Genomic DNA, 20,912 nt, shown 5'->3' with positions numbered 1-20,912 from the left:
TGAGCTCTGGGGGCCCATGCACCTGTCATCGATGCCAATTTTTATTTATTTAATAAATCATTGTGACAGTAACCCTCCAAAAAGTAATTCATAAACCTTTCTAATTTCCATATGTACTAGGAAGCTAAGAGTTTATTTCTTGGGCTTCAGGAATGTGACTGAAAAGTGATTCGGGCCTTAAAAAAAATCTAAAAATTAATTGATTTAAAGTAAGGGGATGTCGGTGAACAAATGCCGTGGTCAAGGCTACAATGGCACCAGTGCAATTAGTGGAGCTTATTCAGGTGTTCAAAACCGAGAGACACATTTTTCATAGGTAGTTATTTAGTTATTTTAGGTGCAATATTGAGTTGAGTTTTAGTTGCAATATTCGATTATCGCTGGTATATCTTGGCATGCTTCATACAAGACTAAGTTTAAATTGTGTGCAGCGCAAGGGACATACACTTAGTGTACAAAACAATATGAACACCTGCTCTTTCCATGACATAGATTGTCCAGGTGAATCCAGGTGAAAGCTATGATCCCTTATTAATGTCACCTGTTAAATCCACTTACATCTGTTTAGATGAAGGGGAGGAGACAGGTTAAAGAAAGATTTTTAAGCCTTGAGGCAATTGAGACATGGATTGTGTATGTGTGCCATTCAGAGGGTGAATGGGAAAAAAAATACTTTAATGCCTTTGAACGGGGTATGATAGTAGGTGCCAGGCACACTGGTTTAAGTGTGTCAAGAACTGCAACGCTGCTGGGTTTTTCACGCTCAACAGTTTCCCGTGTGTATCAAGAATGGTCTACCACCCAAATGACATCCAGCCAATTTGACACAACCAGCATCCCTGTGGAATGCTTTCGACACCTTGTAGAGTCCATGCCCTGACGAATTGAGGCTGTTCTGAGGGCAAAGGGGTTGCAACTCAATATTAGGAAGGTGTTCCTAATGTTTTTTACACTCAGTGTATATTGCACAATGTCTCAGGAAAGTCTGGGTTGACTAGCCGTAACATAAATGTAAATCCGAGACCCTGAAATTAGTATGATATGTTATGTTTGGTTATATAAGATACTAGGTCACTTAAGGCAAAAACGAAAGGAAGGTGGTTGGTCGGAGTGGATGGGTGGGTGTATAATGTGAACGTCTAGCAACCCAAAGGTTGCGTGTTACATTACATCTCATTACAGACAACTTTAGCATTTTAGCAACTACTTTTTAGCTACTTTGCAATAACTTAGCATGTTATCTAACCCTTCTAGCTAACCCTTTCCCCAACCCTAAGCATAACACTTTAACCTAACTCCTAACCTTAACCCTAACCCCTAACCCTAACCCCGAGCCTAGCTAATGTTAGCCAACTAGCTAACGTTAGCGTTAGCAACCTATCCACCTAACTAACGTTAGCCACAACAAATTAGAACTCGTAACATGTCATAAGTTTTGCAAATTCGTAACATATTGTACGATTTGCAAATTCCGTAGCATATTGTACGAATTGAAATTCATAACATATATGAATTGTAATTTGTAACATATCAAATGAATTGTAATTCGTAATATATCTTATATAATGGACGATGGACATCCACAAATTAATGCATACCATAAGAAACGTAACATATCACACTAAATGGAGTGTCGTGGCTTTACGTACAGAATAATATGAAATGCTCTGACCACGTTGGGGTTGGCAATACTTAGTATAGAAAACAGTCTTCCAAGAGAAAGAAAGAGAAAAAGAGACACAGAGAGAAAGAAGCAGCAAGAAGGACTTCAGGAGACCAGGGGAGTCCCTCAAGTTGGATTTAATTTACCTTGAATATTGCTGCCCATTTGTGTAGGCTATTAGCCAGAAAAAACCTACTGAGTTCAAATTCAGACTACTTTTCCCCTCATTGTTAGGCTATTTGATGTGTAGTTTTTATTACAAAGTTGATAAATAGCAGCTAAATACGGAAGGCTATACAATGCATTCGGTAAGTATTCAGACCCCTTGACTTTTTCCAAATCCTTATTCTAAAATGGATACATTTTAAAACAATTTTCATCAATCTACACACAATACCCCATACTGACAAAGCAAAAACATGTTGTTAGATTTTTTTGCAAATGTATTGAAACCCCCCCCCCCACATAAATATCACATTTATATAAGTATTCAGACCCTTTACTCAGTACTTTGTTGAAGCACCTTTGGCAGGGATCACAGCCCCGAGTCTTCTTGGGTATGACGCTACAAGTTTGGCACACATGTATTTGGGGAGTTTCTCCCATTCTTCTCTGCAGATCCTTTCAAGCTTTGTCAGGTTGAATGGGAAGGTACGCTGCACAGCTATTTTCAGGTCTCTCCAGAGATGTTTGATCGGGTTTAAGCTCTGGCTGGGCCACTCAAGCACATTCAGAGACTTGTCCCGAAGCCACTCCTGCATTGTCTTTGCTGTGTGTTTAGGGTCGTTGTCCTGTTGGAAGGTGAACCTTCGCCCCAGTCTGAGGTCCTGAGCGCTCTGGAGCAGGCTTTCATCAAGGATCTCTCTGTACTTTGCTCCGTTCATCTTTCCCACGATCCTGACTAGTCTCACAGTCCCTGCTGCTGAAAAACATCCCCACAGCATGATGCTGCCACCACTATGCTTCACCGTAGGGATGGTGCCAGGTTTCCTCCAGACGTGATACTTGACATTCAGGCCAAGGCCAATGGTTTCATCAGACCAGAGAATCTTGTTTCTCATGGTCTGAGTCCTTTAGGTGTCTTTTGTCAAACTCCAATCAGGCTGTTATGTTCCTTTTACTGAGGAGTGGCTTCCGTCTGGCCACTCTACCATAAAGGCCTGATTGGTAGGGTGCTGCAGAGATGGTTGTCCTTCTGGAAGGTTCTCCCATCTCCACAGAGGAACTCTGGAGCTCTGTCAGAGTGACCATCGGGTCCTTGGTCACCTCCCTGACCAAGGCCCTTCTCTCCCGATTGCTCAGTTTGCCCGGGCGGCCAGCTCTAGGAAGAGTCTTGGTGATTCCAAACTTCTTCCATTTCAGAATGATGGAGGGAACTGTGTTCGTGGGGACCTTCAATGCTGCATAATGATTTTGGTACCCTTCCCCGGATCTTTGCCTCGACACAATCCTGTCTCTGAGCTCTACAGACAATTCCTTCGACCTCATGGGTTGGTTTTTGCTCTTGAAATATTAAAGGAGAGCTGCACACTCTAGGAGCTCAGATGCAAGCTGTCTTCATCAGGGTATAATGACAAACACTGCGGGGTGACTAATTTATGTAGTGTCAAAGGACACACACAGGTGTCTGTAATCATGGCTGGGTGTGGCCTGATATCATTGGTTAATTCTCATATATTAAAATAGCATACAAATAACATAAATGGATAGCATACGATCATAGATACAATTTGGCTACATAAGCCTACAAATATCTACAATAGCAAAATCACAAGAATGGCTTCAGATCAAAGTCTAACATGCACTGTCAACTGTGGGACCTTATATAGACATTTACCGCAAGTGGACTCCAATCAAGTTGTAGAAACAGTTCAGGGATGATCAATGGAAACAGGATGCACCTGAGCTCAATTTTGAGTCTCATAGCAAAGGGTCTGAATACTTATGTAAATAAGGTATTTCTGTTTTTTAGTTTTAATACATTTGCAAACATTTCCAAAAACGTGTTTTTGCTTTGTATTATGCGGTATTGTGTGTAGATTGATGAGGAATGTTTTTATTTAATCAATTACAGAATAAAGCTGTAATGTGGCATAATTTGGAAAAAGTCAAGGGGTCTGAATACTTTCCAAATGCATTGTATAGTTAGAGATAGTAGACTACACTGCATATTGAAACAATCCCCAGTAAGCTATTGTTTTGAGGATGGACTGATTGTATTATTTGGCATTAATAGATAGATAGGTATTACGCACAATAACCTTCTAAGGTGGGAGAGAGCGCGAGGGCGGCTCATGTCATGCAGGGGAGGGTTGTAACGGCTTTCGTCTTCCTCCTCGACTGAGGAGGAGAAATTAGAAGGATCGGAGGACCAATGTGCAGCGTGGTAATTGTTCATCTTGATTTAATAAAAGTGAACACTCAAAATACAAAAACAACAAATGTGAAAAAAACAAAACAGTTCTGTCTGGTGCAGACACACGAAGACTGAAGACAACCACCCACAAAACCCAACACAAAACAGGCTACCTAAATATGGTTCCCAATCAGAGACAACACAAACACCTGCCTCTGATTGAGAACCATATCAGGCCAAACACAGAAATTGGAAAACATAGAAATACACACATAGACTGCACACCCCAACTCACGCCCTGACCATACTAAATAAAGACAAAACAAAGGAAATAAAGGTCAGAACGTGACAGTACCCCGCCCCCCACAAGGTGCGGACTCCGTCCGCAAAACCTGAACCTATAGGGGAGGGTCTGGGTGGGCATCTGTCCGCGGTGGCGGCTCTGGCGCTGGACGTGGACCCCACTCCCCCATTGTCTTTGTCCGCTTTCTTAGCGTCCTTTGAGCGGCGATCCTCGCCGCCGACCTTGGCCTGGGAACCCTAATAAAGGGCCCCACTGGACTGAGAAGCGCCTCTGGACTGAGAAGCGCCTCTGGACTGAGGAAACTCCTCCGGACTGAGGGGCAGCTCAGGACTGAGGGGTAGCTCATGACTGAGGGGTAGCTCAGGACTGAGGGGTAGCTCAGGACTGAGGGGCAGCTCATGACTGAGGGGCAGCTCATGACTGAGGGGTAGCTCAGGACTGAGGGGTAGCTCAGGACTGAGGGGCAGCTCAGGACTGAAGGGCAGCTCATGACTGGCAGGCACAAGGGTGCTGGAGTATTGAAAACAGGGGATCCAATACAATTTTTGTATGACTTGTTAAACAAAATCTCTTTCTCTGAGCAATTGTACTAATATAAAATAATATAATTGTTAAAAAATGTTTTGCATACAATATAGCTCAGTGTTTTTTTATTTTGTACAGTCTTTTTTGCTAATCTTTATCAAGGGATCTTATAATTTAGGACACCACAGTCTCAAATTAGGATTCTGCTGCAGGATGTACATGAAAGTCCAATGTTATACATACGTTTCTCCCTGGGGTACCTGGGTTTCCAGCAGGCCCTGTGGGTCCCGGACGGCCTCAGGAGTTGGAAAATGGAGATTATAGTTTTCCAAAATATTCTGACAATATCCACTTAAAGGTCCCACTTGGTGATTAGCTGATAATGGGGAAGTAGTATTCTATTTTGCCCTAACTAACATTATGACACTATTATCATTATGACTTCATGGTCATGCCAGCGGGGGTGTCAGTGTTTATACCTGGGGGACCAGGGGATCCGGTGGGGCCTGGGGGACCGGTCACAGCTCTTTGGTTGTTCTGTGAATGGAGCGCAGCTTCTTCATCTATACCCAAAACAAAAACAGCCATGGCTTAGGTGCAACAGGTGCTCACTGTGCTCTAATTACATACTACATGTATGTACTACATGTATGTACTGCATGTATGATCTTCAAGTTTGAGTTAAGAGTACTTCCATTATTTACATACGGTAGCTCTGGTGGTATTTTGGGTTGTGAATTATTGTCAAACATTGGAGATGATAGGTTGTCTTGGTTGGTTGTCACTGTGGGTGTGTTGTGAGATAACGAATAACCATGATGGGTGTGGCACTGAGTTAGGGAGCAGAAACTCTGGTACTAGTTCAGCATCCCACTGCAGAGACGGTATCAACAGGAGGAAAATTCCAATATTCTTGGGAGCAATGCCCCTGGAACTAATTTCTGGTGCACTATAAACTTGTCTAAATTAGACTACTTCCTGTAGTGACCCCCCCCCCCCCCCCCCCCCCACACACACACATCACTCAACTGAAACAGGCCTCTCTCTCTCTACTCCTCCTCCTAACCTCAAAATACCTGCAGCATTGATGACTTGAGAACCTCGCCTTGCCGTTTATTGAGCAGTTTCTGGCTCCGAGGCGGCCCAGGGTTTCCAGATTCAGGCTGCTGTGCTGACAGGTTACAAATTGGGTCTGATTTACAGCAGGCAGACTGCAGCCAGAGCCCAGGTTTAAACAAAGACAGCCCACCACAATAATAATATACAGCTTTCCATGACATCCGAGTGGGAGCATTTTGCCCTCTGCTGGTCAAAACGGGGAAATGCCTCAGATGGAGGTCAATGGAACATGTATATAGACTTCTACAACTTACAATTTTACAGTTCATAGATTTTAGCCAAAGTCCTCTATTAAATGTTACAGCATGAATTAATAAGGCCTACATATTCTATATGTTTCGTTTCATATGAGGTCATTGTCTCTCAAACACTCATACAGTACTACCACTGACTGCCCTCCTCCCCTAGTACGCATATTTATTTCCGGTTAGAACCATTAATCACTATTAGACTTCACATGTCTCACAGATAATAGTACTACAGGAAGAAGGTGATATGCCACTCCAGCATTATAGGAACACTCTAGTCATCCATTTTTTTATTTTTTTATTTAACCTTTATTTAACCAGGAAGGGCTCATTGAGATTTAAAATCTCTTTTTCAAGAGCGTCCTGGCCAAGATAGGCATGACAGACAAACAACATGAAAAACTACAAGTAATCTAGTAAAAACCATAGAATTCACAAGAGTATAACAAAATCAAAAACAGCAAATTAAAAACATTGACAGGTCAGGGAATCAGTCTCAAGATCATTCATCAGTGATTTAAAAATACCAATCGGGATAAGTTCTTCCAGTTTAAAAGTATTTTGTAAGGCATTCCAAGACGATGGCGCAGAGTACATAAAAACCCTTTTACCAAATTCAGTTCGGACATTTGGAACATTTAGCAGGATAAAGTCCAGCGAACGAAGAGAGTACCCACCACATTTCTGAACAATAAAAATGCCCAATAAAAATGCCCATTTATAAAGCCAACCCAAAATGGCTTTATAAATAAAAGTATACCAGTGACTGAGCCTACGAGTGACTAGAGAAGGCCAGCCAACCCTGGTATAAAAAGTGCAGTGGTGCGTAAGGGTTTTGCTGTTTAAAATAAATCTCAAAGTGCCATGGTAAAGGGTGTCAATTTATCTCAAACACTGAGCGGAAGCATTCATATATAAAATATCCCCATAGTCTAGTAAAGGCATAAATGTAGCTGATACTAGCCTCCTTCTGTCTTCAAAAGAAAGGCCTTATTCCTAAAATAAAATCCCAATTTCAGCTTCAATTTTTGAAGTTGTTGAATATGCAATTTAAAAGAGAGGCCATCATCAATTAAAATTCCAAGATATTTATATGAGGTTACAACCTCAATCTCCTTTCCCTGACAGGTAGTAACAGGTGAAAGGTTCAGAGGTCTATTTCTTGCATTAGAAAACACCATGTCACGCCCTGGCCTTAGTATTCTTTGTTTTTCTTTATTATTTTAGTTAGGTCAGGGTGTGACATGGGGAATGTTTATGTTTTGTTAGTTTTGGGTGTTTATATGGTAAAGGGGTTATGGGGTGTAGTATATGGGTTTGTGTTGAGTGTAGATGTCTAGCGTTGTCTATGTATGTTTAGTTGTCTAGGAGAGTCTATGGTTACCTGAATGAGTTCCCAATTAGAGACAGCTGATTTCGGTTGTCTCTGATTGGGAGCCTTATTTAGGGTAGCCATAGGCTCTCATTGGTTGTGAGTAATTGTCTATGTAGAACGTTTGTAGCCTGTATGTATGTGCACAACGTTTGTAGCTTCACGGTCGTTTTGTTATTTTGTTAAAGTGTTTCGTGTTTATTGTTTGTCATCTTTTAAAATAAAAGAAGATGGCTTATTTTCCAACTGCTGCATTTTGGTCCGTCAATCCGCCACACGATCGTGACAGAATTACTCACCATAGGACCAAGCGGCATGGAAGGCGGCAACAGGACCTACCTACACAGGATTTCTGGAGTTGGGAGGACGAATTGGAAGGAGATGGACCTTGGGATCAACCTGGAGAATATCGCCTCCCTCGTGAAGAGCTGGAGGCAGCGAAAGCCGAGAGGAGGCGATATGAGGAGGCAGCACGGAGACAAGGCTGGAGACCCGTGAGTACAACCCAAAAATTTCTTGGGGGGGTCCTTAAAGGGAGTGTGGCGAAGTCAGGTAGGAAACCTGCGCCTACTCCCTGTACTTACCGTGGAGAGCGGGAGTACGGGCAGACACCGTGTTACGCAGTAGAGCGCACGGTGTCTCCTGTACACGTGCATAGCCCGGTTCGGTACATTTCAGCTCCACGTATCGGCCGGGCTAGACTGAGCGTTGAGCCGTATGTCATGAAGCCGGCCCAACGCATCTGGTCACCAGTGCGTCTCCTCGGGCCGGCGTACATGGCACCAGCCTTACGCATGGTGTCCCCGGTTCGCCTACATAGGCCGGTGCGGGTTATTCCACCTCCCCGCACTGGTCAGGCAACGGGGAGCATACAACCAGGTAAGGTTGGGCAGGCTCGGCGTTCAAGGGAGCCAGTACGCCTGCACGGTCCGGTATTTCCGGCGCCACCTCCCCGCCTCAATCCAGTACCACCAGTGCCTCCTCCACGCACTAGCTATATGGTGCGTGTCTCCAGCCCTTTACCACCAGTGTCTAAACCACGCACCAAGCCTCCTGTGTGTCCCCAGAGTCCTGTGCGTCCTGTTGCTGCTCCCCGCACTAGCCCTGAGATGCGTGTCCCCAGCCCGGTGCCACCAGTCCCGGCACCACGCACCAGGCCTACAGTGCGCCTCAGCCGGCAGGAGTCTGCCGTCTGCACAGCGATGACTGAACTGCTCGTCTCCCCAGCGCCATCTGAGCCATCCGTCTCCCCAGCGCCATCTGAGCCATCCGTCTCCCCAGCGCCATCTGAGCCATCCGTCTGCAATGAGCCTGCAAAGCCGCCCGTCTGCCATGAGCCTGCAAAGCCGCCCGTCTGCCATGAGCCCACTGAGCCGTCCGCCAGACAGGAGCCGCTAGAGCCGTCCGTCAGACAGGAGCCGCTAGAGCCGTCCGTCAGACAGGATCCGCCAGAGCCGTCCGTCAGACAGGATCCGCCAGAGCCGCCAACCAGACAGGATCCGCCAGAGCCGCCAACCAGACAGGATCCGCCAGAGCCGCCAACCAGACAGGATCCGCCAGAGCCGCCAACCAGACAGGATCCGCCAGAGCCGCCAACCAGACAGGATCCGCCAGAGCCGCCAGCCAGCCATGAGCAGCCAGATCCGCCAGCCAGCCATGAGCAGCCAGATCCGTCAGCTAGCCATGAGCAGCCAGATCCATGAGCAGCCAGATCCGTCAGCTAGCCATGAGCAGCCAGATCCGTCAGCTAGCCATGAGCAGCCAGATCCGTCAGCTAGCCATGAGCAGCCAGATCCGTCAGCTAGCCATGAGCAGCCAGATCCGTCAGCTAGCCATGAGCAGCCAGATCCGTCAGCTAGCCATGAGCAGCCAGATCCGTCAGCTAGCCATGAGCAGCCAGATCCGTCAGCCAGCCATGAGCAGCCAGATCCGTCAGCCAGCCATGAGCAGCCAGATCCGTCAGCCAGCCATGAGCAGCCAGATCCGTCAGCCAGCCATGAGCAGCCAGATCAGTCAGCCAGCCATGAGCAGCCAGATCCGTTAGCCAGCCATGAGCAGCCAGATCTGTCAGCCAGCCATGGGCCGTCCCTCAGTCCGGAGCTGCAGTCCCTCAGTCCGGAGCTGCAGTCCCTCAGTCCGGAGCTGCCATTCCTCAGTCCGGAGCTGCCATTCCTCAGTCCGGAGCTGCCATTCCTCAGTCCGGAGCTGCCATTCCTCAGTCCGGAGCTGCCATTCCTCAGTCCGGAGCTGCCATTCCTCAGTCCGGAGCTGCCATTCCTCAGTCCGGAGCTGCCATTCCTCAGTCCGGAGCTGCCATTCCTCAGTCCGGAGCTGCCATTCCTCAGTCCGGAGCTGCCATTCCTCAGTCCGGAGCTGCCATTCCTCAGTCCGGAGCTGCCATTCCTCAGTCCGGAGCTGCCATTCCTCAGTCCGGAGCTGCCATTCCTCAGTCCGGAGCTGCCATTCCTCAGTCCGGAGCTGCCATTCCTCAGTCCGGAGCTGCCATTCCTCAGTCCGGAGCTGCCATTCCTCAGTCCGGAGCTGCCCCTTACCCTGGTGCTGTCCCTTACCCTGGTGCTGTCCCTTACCCTGGTACTGTCCCTTACCCTGGTACTGACCCTGGTACTGGCCCTTACCCTGGTACTGGCCCTTACCCTGGTACTGGCCCTTACCCTGGTACTGGCCCTGACCCTGGTACTGGCCCTTACCCTGGTACTGGCCCTGACCCTGGTACTGGCCCTTACCCTGGTACTGGCCCTTAGTCCGGAGCTGTCCCTTAATGCAATGGGATTAATGTGGAGAGGGGTCATTTTGAAGAGGCTAAGGAGGTGGTTAGGGACTGTGGTGAAGTGGGGACCACGACCAGAGCCGGAGCCGCCACCGTGGAGGGAAGCCCACCCAGACCCTCCCCTAGACTGTGTATGGTGCGCCCGGAGTTCGCGCCTCAAGGGGGGGGGTTATGTCACGCCCTGGCCTTAGTATTCTTTGTTTTTCTTTATTATTTTAGTTAGGTCAGGGTGTGACATGGGGAATGTTTATGTTTTGTTAGTTTTGGGTGTTTATATGGTAAAGGGGTTATGGGGTGTAGTATATGGGTTTGTGTTGAGTGTAGATGTCTAGCGTTGTCTATGTATGTTTAGTTGTCTAGGAGAGTCTATGGTTACCTGAATGAGTTCCCAATTAGAGACAGCTGATTTCGGTTGTCTCTGATTGGGAGCCTTATTTAGGGTAGCCATAGGCTCTCATTGGTTGTGAGTAATTGTCTATGTAGAACGTTTGTAGCCTGTATGTATGTGCACAACGTTTGTAGCTTCACGGTCGTTTTGTTATTTTGTTAAAGTGTTTCGTGTTTATTGTTTGTCATCTTTTAAAATAAAAGAAGATGGCTTATTTTCCAACTGCTGCATTTTGGTCCGTCAATCCGCCACACGATCGTGACACACCATTAGTTTAGTTGTCAGTATTGAGGATAAGCTTCAATTGACACAAGGTATGTTGAACTGTATAAAAAGCAGTTTGCAAGTTCTGGAAAGCTTTTGTAAGAAACGAGGCACAACAGTAAATAAGAGTATCATTAGCATAAAAATGAAGTTGCGCATTTGACATTTATGTCTAAATCATTTATATAAATAGTGAATAAGAGAGGACCAAGTACAGAGCCTTGGACAGAGCCTTACAGAGCCTTTGTATAGCATGATCAACTGTATTAAAAGCCTTAGAGAGATCAATAAAAAGTGAGACACAGTGCTGTTTTTTATCAAGGGCTTCAGTGATATCATTTAAAACATTCATGGCTGCTGTAATTGTGCTATGCTTCTTCCTGAAGCCCGATTGGTACATTGATAAAATAAAGTTAGTAAATAAAAACTATTTTAGCTGTTCACTCACAAGGGTTTCAAGTATTTTCACTAGGGGTGACAGCTTTGAGATTGGCCTATAATTATTTAAAAGAGTTGGATCTCCCCCTTTTAAAAGTGGTAGGACAAATGCTGATTTACAGATTTTCGGAATTTCATTACATTCCAGGGATATATTGAACAGATATGTAAGTGGTTCAGCTATGAAATCAGCTGCCAGATTTAAAAAGCAGGGATCCAAAAGATCAGGACCTGCAGGCTTTCTCTGATCTAAGGATTTTAGGGCTTTATGTACCACCTGCACTGAGAAAGGCAAAAACCTAAAAGTTTGACCAGCTCTCACTGGTTCATCCACACAGGGTTGTACAGAGACAGAGGACACTGAATCAAACAGCCTACCAGATGATACAAAGTGCTCATTGAAACAATTCAGCACTTCAGTTTTGTCATATATAGCAACAGAGTCCTTCAAAACACATGACATCCATACAGCAGTCAACTGAAATCTGTCTGAACCATCATTATCAACTTTATGGTTTGTGGGGACTCACTATTGACTGATAAGATATGTATTTTTGCAATGGAGACATTATCGGGTATTTGGATCCAATAAAACCTACATGATAAAACCTAGATTACTTTTTCCATGGTGTTGTGAGGGCTCAGTATATATTATAGCTCTTGGCAGACCAGTTGCCTGTTGTCCATTGAGGGTTCTTCATGTAGGAAGAGCATTTTAACAGTTATAGAGAGGGCTGTTCCACTGATGGACTTCCCAGATATGGGCCAATGGGACACCTGGTGAGACTACACTTTGCATGTCAATTGGCTTTAAGGTGTCATGACATATTTTTCTTTCTTCCATAAAATGTTCCCCAGGTGTAAGAGGCTTGTGGAAATAGGTGGGAGAGTAATGTCTCCCAATATTATCAATTGATCGCTATCAGTAATTTACTATTGAAACAAGGTCTCCAGATATACAATATGTGTGGCAGATGGCCCTGATGTTACGCGGGGTGGACTCAGACGAGGAGACAGGGATAAGGTAACCAAGGTATTTATTGAAAAGTGGGGGGAGATGGGGTGCAGGCCAGGGGTAGCAGGAACTGAGGCTGCGGCAAGGGGAGTAGGGGCAGGGTAAGCAGGTCCAGAGCGGAATCCAAGGAAGCAGTATAGTGAGGGTCCAGGGCAGGGAAGCAGGACAGACGAGATGAGGGACTGGCGACAGGGAACAGGGAACAGAGTCAGAGCGGGTTGGAACTGTAGCAGAGAGAAAAGCAGCATCACGCTAGGGAAAACAAGAACAAACGGCTTGAAATGTAGACTGACTGAGCAGAGGCTACGATCTGGCAGCGTGGAAGTGGCAAGGCTGAGTATTTGTAGAGGTCTTGATTATGGAACAGGTTGCAGCTGGTGGGGATCTGCTCTGACTCCAGCATACCTGTCTCCACTCACACAATCAGATACACCCACACAGAGAGAGAGAGGGAGCGAGCACTGGGGAGTGGCGGCAGGTTAGGGAGTGGCAGATGTAACAGCACCTCCCCTACGCCCGACCAGGCTTATCTGGGTGTAAGGTATGGAAATCCCGTAAGAGTGAATGGTCCAGAATGTGACGGCGGGGCACCCAGCAGCGCTCCTCAGGCCCGTATCCCTCACAGTCCACCAGGTACTGCCAGCCGCAACCCCGACGGCGCACGTACAGAAGCTGCCGGACGATATAGGCAGGATGGTCATTGATGAGCCGATGGGGTGGAGGAGCTGCTGCAGGAGGAGACAGAGGACTGGAGCAGACAGGTTTAAATCAGGGATACATGGAAGGTAGGATGGATCCTGAGAGTTTCAGGCGCACCGCAGAGGGGTTAATGACACGGTCAATCTCAAAGGGACCAATGAATCGGGTGGAAAGTATATTCGATGCCACTTTCAACGGCAGGTCCCAAGAAGAGAGCCATACCTTTTGGCCTGTTGTGTAGACTGGAGCTGAGGCACGGCGACGGTTGGCTTGGGACTGGGTCCTGGCGGAGGCACAGAGAAGAGCAGCCTGGGCCTTCCTCCAGGTATGATGACAATGCCACATCTGGTCATGGACAGAGGGAACCGCAACCTCTTGGGCGGGGAACAAGGGAGGTTGGTAACGCAGAGCACACTCGAAAGGTGACATACCTGATGAGGCGTTGGTGAGGGTGTTGTGGGCATATTCAACCCAGGGTAGCTGGGCACTCCAGGAAGAAGGGTTAGCAGAAGTCATGCAGCATAGGGCAGTCTACATCTCCTGGTTGGCCCATTCGGTCTGGCCATTGGTCTGGCTGTTGGTCTGGGGGTGATATCCAGAAGACTGACATTGATACCAAGAGCTGAACAGAAGGATCTCCATACCTGGGATGTAAACTGGGGTCCCCTGTCGGAAACGATGTCAGTGGGAATGCCATGCAGATGAAACACATGGGATACCAGCAGGTCCACAGTTTCCCTGGAGGACAGGAGCTCGGAGAGGGGAATGAAGTGAGCCGCTTTGGAGATTCTGTCAATAATGGTGAGGATGAGTGAGTTACCGTTTAATGGGGGAAGGCCAGTGACGAAGTCCAGAGCTATGTGTGACCAGGGGCGACTGGGTATGGGAAGGGGGTGAAGCAGACCGGAAGTGGGTCTAGTGGAGGTTTTGTTCCGGGCATAGACCCAGCAGGCTGAGACAAACTCCCGGGCATCCCACTCTACGGTGGGCCACCAAAAGCGCTGGCGCAGGAAGGCAAGGGTCCGGTTCATACCAGGGTGACAAGTGAGATGGGTAGAATGGGTCCACTGAAGATCAGAGCGAACAGAATCAGGAACAAACGGAGCATTTCTAGGACCGTTACCCGGGTCAGGCTGGTTTTGCTGAGCCTGGCGGATATGGGACTCGATCTCCCAGGAGACGGAGGCAACGATGCAGGTGGATGGCACAATGGAATCTGGCTCGGAACCAGTGTGGTCGGCGGTGAACTGATGGGATAGGGCGTCAGGCTTGGTATTCCTAGAACCGGGGAGGTAAGTGAGTGTGAAATTGAATCTACAGAAGAACAAGGCACACCTGGCTTGCTGGGAGCTCAGACATTTGGAAGTCTGGATGTAGGACAGGTTTTTGTGGTCTGTCCACACGATGAAGGGGAGTACAGAGCCCTCCAGCCAGTAACGCCATAACTAAAGAGCCAGCTTAACTGCCAGGAGTTCACGGTTACCGATGTCAAAATTATTCTCTGCAGGTGAAAACCTATGGGAAGCGAATGCACATGGGTGGAGCTTCTGATCAGAGGGGCAACGTTGAGACAGAACAGCACCTACCCTGGTGTTGGAGGCGTCCACCTCCACGATGAACTGGAGTTCTGGGTCTGGCTGAGTGAGGACCGGAGCGGAAGTGAAGCGACGTTAGAATTCCAGGAACGCTGCCTCTGCCTCAGGGGTCCAGTGGAACGGAGTGGAGGTGGTGAGAGGTGCTGCCAGACGGCTGTAGTTGCGGATGAAATGTCTGTAAAAATTGTCAAACCCCAGGAAACGCTGTAGCTGCTTCAGGTTTGAGGGCGCAGGCCACTCTGACTGCCATGAGTTTGGCAGGGTCCATACGTAACCCCCCCTGCGCAATAATATAACCCAGGAAAGACAGAGGAAGCATGGAACACACATTTTTCAGCTTTAACAAAAAGCTTATTCTCCCACAGCCATTAGAGAACTTGTTGCTGGTGAGCCCCTGGGTCCTTAGAAAAAATCTGAATGTCAACCAAATTGCCAAAATGAAGCATCCAATCACATCCCTCAGCACATCATTGACTAGATTCTGGGAAACAGCAGGAGCGTTAGTAAGACCAAAAGGCATGACCAAATATTCAGTGGCCAACTGGTGTGTTAAACGAAGATTTCCACTCGTCCCCCTCTCTGATGTGGACAAGATGGTAGGCATTCCAGAGGTTGAGATTGATGAACCCCGTGGAACCATGGAGGGGGGCAAAAGCAGAACTGATGAGTGGCAAAGGATACTTGTTCTTCACTGTGATATTATTCAGCCCACGGAAGTCTATGCACGGCTTCAGGAACCCATCCTTTTTATTTACAAAGAAAAAAACAGCACCTACCGGAGAGGATGAAGGCCTTATAAGTCCTGCAGCCAGGGAACCAGTCCATAGCCTCATGCTCGGGGCGATAGAGGTTATACAACCGGCTACTGGGGAGAGGAGCTCCAGGCAGGAGGTCAATGGGGCAGTCGTATGGCCAATGAGGAGGCAGCGACAGGGTGTGGAACTTGCTGAAAACAGGAGCTAGATCGTGATACTCGGGAGGAACTGTTGACAGGTCAGGAGGTTCTGGAATGGATTGGGGCACAGACTAGGCAGGGGCAAGGGCAGCAAGTAAACAATTAGAGTGACAAAATGAACTCCAAGTGGTTACCATTCTGGTGATCCAGTCGATCTGAGGGTTGTGCAGCTTTAACCATGGATGGCCAAGAATCAGGGGAGATTGAGGGCAGTCTATTATGTGGAAACTAATCCTTTCCTGGTGGTTTCCAGGATGACAGGGACGGTTCTCTCCCAGACATGGGTGAGGTGCTGTCCATTGTGAGCGTTGGTATCGAGGGGTGAATTGAGTGGAACAGTGCCCAGGCCCAACTGGATAACGACACCACGGTTCTGGAAACTCTAGTCGGCGCCCGAGTCGATGAGAGCAGGCAGAGGAAAGGCCTGGCTCTGCCACACGAGGGTGCCATTAAGCAGGGGTCTGGGGGGAGATGGGCATGGTGATTTGGCTCAACTATATTCCCCACTACTGCCGAGCCAACTCTTTTGCTGGACGCAGGGAACAAGTGGAGACAAAGTGGCCAACCTGGCCACAGTATAGGCAGCTTCAAGTGCTGATTCGCAGCTGCCTCTCCTCTGGAGAGAGACGGGCCCGGCCGAGCTGCATGTGTTCAGGTTCTGGAAGAGACTTGGGAAGGGAGGCAGTCGGGGAAGTAGAACAAGGCAAGGAAGCAGATGTTGTTATGGGGCATGCAACCTTACCTGCCCTCTCCTTCCGACGCTCACGGAAACGGTTGTTGATGCGGATGGCGAGAGAGATGAGCTCATCGAGTCCATCAGGCTCATCCCTGGACACCAACTGGCCAGAACGTACTGTTTCGCGGGGTGGAGCAGGTGAACCCAAGTGCAGACTCAGACGAGGAGACAGGGATAAGGTAACCAATGTATTTATTGAAAAGCGGGGGGGAGATGGGGTGCAGGCCAGGGGGAGCTCGGGCAGGTAGCAGGGAACGAGGAACTGAGGCTGCAGCTGGGGCATGGGGAGTAGGGGCAGGGTAAGCAGGTCCAGAGCGGAATCCAAGGAAGCAGTAGAGCGGGGGTCCAGGGCAGGGAAGCAGGACTGACGAGACGAGGGACTGGCGACAGGGACCAGAGTCAAAGAGGACGGAACTGTAGCAGAGAGAAAAGCAGCGTCAGGCTAGGGAAAACAGGCACTACAGGAATAACAAGATCTATGCAGGAACAAATGGCTTGAAATGTAGACTGACTGAGCAGAGTCTACGATCTGGCAGTGTGGAAGTGGCAGGGCTGAGTATTTGTAGAGGTCTTGATTATGTAACAGGTTGCAGCTGGTGGGGATCTGCTCTGACTCCAGCATACCTGTCTCCACTCACACAATCAGATGCACCCACACAGAGAAAGAGAGGGAGGGAGAGAGCACTGGGGGAGTGGCGGCAGATTAGGGAGACACAGGAGGAGAACTCTACATCTGAAATAATGGATATTCCAAAATGTCCTAGATGTCAAACTGTCAATGGCAAGAAAGAGGTCAAAAATCACACGAGACTCCTGAAACACTTTCAGAATGAAAAATCAATCATATTAATGAATGTGGTATCCCTATATGGCCTATGGCTTAAATGTCTTTCTGTAGTTCTTGACTTAAATTAATTGGTGTAGCAGGGATACTCACACTGGCCCAGCTCCCTCAGACCAAACACGTCTCCTCTGTGAGAGAAGGAAGAGGCTGGCCCCAGAGGCCCCGCTGGCCCAGGTACACCTCTCTCCCCTTGGGCTCCTCGCTGGCCCCGGGGCCCTGTGGGAACCAGAGCACAGTCAGCCTCAACACAACACTGTCCTTACACATACCATACACATCTAATGTGTGAACATGCATATGTGCAAGTGTCAAACTGATTTGTACCTTTATATTTGATTGAACCTTTATTTAACCTCTTGGAAATAGGGGGCGCCCTTTTCACTTTTGGATAAAATGGTGCCCAAATTAAACGGCCTCGTACTCTGTCCTAAATCATATGATATGCATATTATTATTACTATTGGATAGAAACCACTCTGAAGTTTCTAAAACTGTTTGAATTATATCTGCGAGTAAAACAGAACTCATTTGGCAGGCAAACTTCCAAACAGGAAGTGAAAATTCTGAAATTGGTCTCTGTGAAAGGCATCGCCTATTCAATTGCCTTGTATTTATGGATCTGTATGCACTTCATACGCCTTCCACTAGATGTCAACAGGCAGTAGAACGTGGAATGAGGTGTCTAGCTTGATGTGGGACCGAATGAGAGCTTTTGGAGTGACAGGTCAGCCATATTGGCAGTACTTGGCAACGCACCTGGGTATGTCATATCTTTGTCTGCAATGCCACAAAGAAATGCTCCGTCTGGGACGTTATTGGATATATATGAGAAAAACATCCTGAAGATTGATTCTCAACTGAGTTTGACCAGTTTATTCGACTTTTATTATCACATTTAGAAGTTTTCGTTCAATGCGTCAAATCTTCATGGACACGTGAGCTACACATGCTAGCCAAAGTTGCTAATTCGACAGAAGAAATGGACATTCTAAAACAAAACAACGATTTATTGTGGAACTAGGATTCCTGGCACTGCATTCTGATGAAAGTTCATCAAAGGTAAGGGAATATTTATGATGTTATTTCGTATTTTTGTTGACTCTGTTGACTCCAACATGGCGGAGAATGGCTGAGCGCTGTCTCAGATTATTGCATGCTGTGCTTTTTACTAAAGTTATTTTTTTAAATCTAACACAGCGGTTGCATTAAGAACCAGTGTATCTTTAATTATATGTACAACATGTATTTTTCATAAATGTTTTATGATGAGTATTTCTGTATTTCACATTGCTCTCTGTAATTATTCTGGCTGTTTTGGAGCCATTTCTGACCATGGCGCCAATGTAAAACCACGATTTGTAGCTATAAATATGCACATTTTCGAACAAAACATAAATGTATTGTATAACATGATGTCATAAGACTGTCATCTGATGAAGTTGTTCAAAGGTTAGTGATTCATTTTATCTCTATATGTGGGTTTTGTGAAAGCTATCTTTACGGTGAAAAATGGCGTTGTGTTTTGGGCTATTGTGGTGAGCTAACATAAATATATGTTGTGTTTTCGCTGTAAAACATTTTTAAAAATCGGACATGTTGGCTGGATTCACAAGATGTTTATCTTTCATTTGCTGTATTGGACTTGTGATTTCATGAAATTATATTATATGCCTGTGGCGCTAGGCTAGGCTATGCTAGTCAGCGTTTCTGAGAATGATCCCGGATCCAGGATGGGTAGTCCAGAAAGGTTTATTTAACTAGGCAAGTCAGTTAAGAACAAATCCTTATTTACAATGACGGCCTACCCCGGTCAAAACCGGACAACGCTGGGCCAATTGTGCGCCGCCCTATGGGACTCCCAATCACGGCCGGATGTGATTCAGCCTGGATGCGAACCAGGGACTGTAGTGACGCCGGCAGTGCATTAGACCGCTGCGCCACTCGGGAGCCCCAAGTGATAGTGTATGGGTGAGATACAGAGGTGGGGGGAAGACTTATACCTCTGGGTCCCATGGGTCCAGGTTTCCCTGCTAGGCTTGTCTCTCCAGTGCGTCCACTGGGTCCCGCCACACCTGGGGGTCCAGCTGGCCCTGGGAGGCCTCTGGCTCCTTGGAAAACAAACGATTTAACAACTCAGTCAGAATTCCACCCGATTCAGACACTTCTTTAAACATTTGGTGCACTTTTCTGAAAATCCATAACACAACGGAATCAAACAGTTGCCATATAAAACTATAGAGGAAGAAAAGTGAATAGTTAACCATCGGAGGTTCAGTGAGGTCCTGCTGTAAAGCGCCTCACCTGGTAGTCCGATTGCGGGGGGAGTGATGGGGGTGGGTTTGGGTGCTCCCAGTCCCACCTCGTTATCTGATGACCCATCTGGGGAGTATCTGAATAGGAGAGGTGGTGGTCCCACCTCCTCCAGCAACACAATCTGACACAAAATGAAGGAAGATTAGTGTCCTGCTGAGATAGGAGCTAGATTTTTGAGAATATCAGGTCTCATTACATTCATGTACTGTATGTAATACTGTTTTAATTACAGGTTTGGTTGCTGCAAGATTACCTTGGATTCAAGCATACTCAGTCTATCATTCATATCAGCATAGCCAGTGCAGTTCATACACTCTAAGGAGAGAAAAAAAGAAAGAGATATAGGTAAGTAAGTAATACAGTGTAGCATGTTGCTTCAAGTTAGAGATACTAGATTAACTCTCAAGTTGGCAGAAACAGGTAAGACTCACATCTTTGTCCTTTCTATCCATCCATACCAATTCATGGTAAATCAATGTGCAATAATGCAATTCCAATAGTAGGGAACATCAGAAAAGACAGGCTTGGTTTCGCATAAGAAGACACATTTCCTAAGCCAGACTACCACAAAAGAGAAAACAAACACGCACTGTGTTGGCCCATACTGTGTTGTTTGTAGAGAGAGAGAGTTCATGTAGTGGTTGGGACATTATGAAGTGAGTCAGTCAAAGCAGAAGCACATTGCCAAGGTGACACAGGATGGATAGACAGCAACCTCCCGTTGCTCAGATGACATATGGGCTGGAAAGAGGGAGAGAATAGGGTGAGAGGTGAGAGATGGAGAAAAAGACAGAGAAAAAGACAGAAAGAAAGATAGATAGAGAGGAAGAGTGAAAGAGAGAGACGTGAAGCTTTCCTGGCAACCTCCCTGACCATTTATCTTCTCTCTTTGCCAGAGAAAAAACCCTTCCCTTCTCCTTTTCCAATTCTACCAACTCCTGGCCAAAGTGTCCTTCTCTGTCAGGCTGACACTTGGCATCTGCCATGTGTTCAGACTGCACCGCCACTCTGCCCCGCTCCAGTGCCCGACAGAGACACCCGCCACGGATAAAAGCATCTGCTAAAGTTGTTTTGGATAAAAGCTAAATGGAATATATTATATATTTTATTATATATTATATATTGATTGTGCCATGTGGATGTGCTTATTAATAAGTGGAAAGAACATTTCTGGCCTAACAGTTGTGTTTTTAGCTCCAGTTCTCTGAGTAATGAATGTGACGTCAGTGTGAAGGTGGTCTAATTCATCACCTTGTTCTCAGCTCATTAGGAAGGTGTGGTGTGTGCTGA

The 20,912-nt window shown here is 47.0% G+C and overlaps 1 pseudogene; it reads right to left on the bottom strand.

The window, feature by feature from the left end:
• The window catches only part of LOC129868360 (collagen alpha-1(XXVI) chain-like), a 73,062-nt pseudogene that overhangs the window by 1,732 nt on the left and 50,418 nt on the right, over window positions 1-20,912 (bottom strand).

This window comes from Salvelinus fontinalis, chromosome 13 (genome assembly GCF_029448725.1).
Source record: "Salvelinus fontinalis isolate EN_2023a chromosome 13, ASM2944872v1, whole genome shotgun sequence".
In the NCBI taxonomy this organism is placed as follows: Eukaryota; Metazoa; Chordata; class Actinopteri; order Salmoniformes; family Salmonidae; genus Salvelinus; species Salvelinus fontinalis.
Note: the sequence above shows the minus strand (reverse complement) of the source record. Positions and strands in the feature narration are given on the sequence as shown.